The sequence below is a fragment of the Rhagoletis pomonella genome, unplaced genomic scaffold (assembly GCF_013731165.1).
Source record: "Rhagoletis pomonella isolate Grant_MI unplaced genomic scaffold, Rhpom_1.0 Rhpom_scaffold_00008, whole genome shotgun sequence".
NCBI classification, from domain to species: domain Eukaryota; kingdom Metazoa; phylum Arthropoda; class Insecta; order Diptera; family Tephritidae; genus Rhagoletis; species Rhagoletis pomonella.
This window is the reverse complement of record NW_023458562.1, coordinates 32,116,323-32,117,648: the sequence shown is the minus strand read 5'-3', so window position 1 is coordinate 32,117,648 and position 1,326 is coordinate 32,116,323.

The window sequence follows — 1,326 nt, the reverse complement described above, 5'->3', positions numbered from 1 at the left end:
TTCTTTGATTACCATTTGTGCGGGCATATAAACTTCGAAGCCGGGGATGTTTGGGCCCATGACGGTCGAATTTCGAATCTAGGGCCCTTGGATAACAGCAAGGTCGTAGTCATCCTCTCCTAGGAAGACTCGAGAATGCTTCAGGTCAACCTTACTCATTATTAATAATATTTTGCTAGTATTTCGGCCGATCAGACTAGGGCTTCCTCGGCCACCTCCATCTGCAACATAGCCACGGTGACGGTTCGGTTGTTTCGTCGGCATTCAATTTCTGCTTGCGTTTTAACTGCGACTGTCGTCTTGTTTTGAAGCATAAGCATACGCAAAAGTAAATTAAATGAAATTTGTTGCAGTTTTTTAAACGCTGTTTACGCGTGTGTTAAGCTACAATGCAAAAACGCGACTACTCCATGCACAAATGTAAAGAGTACCTCTATGGGTGAAGGAGTACCCAAAAATTAACCAAAATGCATATGAAGAATGTGATGTCCTGGGGCAGGACCATATAGTCCAGCTCTCCAATACTTCAGTGTAGCACAAAACTTCTACATGGGATTAATCCATGGAGTATCTACATCTCGGCAAGACAGCCCAATAAACATTGTGTAGGGAATACGATCGTTAAAACTCGAGCAATGATCGGGTAACAATAATCTGCATTACAGAGGAGCATTTTGTATGTATGTATGTATGTATGTATGTATGTATGTATGTATGTATGTATGTATGTATGTACTCCAATATGGCACAAATGGACCATATGGTCCAACGATTTTTACAGAATAGCCAATAAGCTGATAAAAGTTTGTGTATGGTGTATTCGTTTATGGCTGTAATTCCCGTATTCTCCCAAAACTGGAGAAAAAATGAGAAGAAAATCAGCGGCATCAATACAAAAATGGATCGCAGGACATCCTCTATAGCATTATTACCAATTTTCTATGATCTCTGCGTATGCGATAACGATTCATAAGTCCCAAGAAATGAAAAAAAACCGATTAAGCGGATTTGGTGAGATCGTATGCGCTCAACAGCCCCTGTACGTCACATTAACATGACCTGTGTTGTCACTTTGGAATTAATACCAAAATTGTTAGCAAAAATTTTGGTTGGTAAAAAGGTAAATTTTTTCTAATTTTGCAAGATTTTTGTTAAAGCATTTTGTTTGAAAAAAAAAAAAATATAAGTATATGTATGTATAAGTATATGCTTTATTTTTCGTAGTTCGCTTTATATTATTCATTTCTATCTAAAAGTGTTGTCTACCTTATTGCATTAATTTTCGAGCGCTTTAATGAACACATTTTATATACAAATACATACATT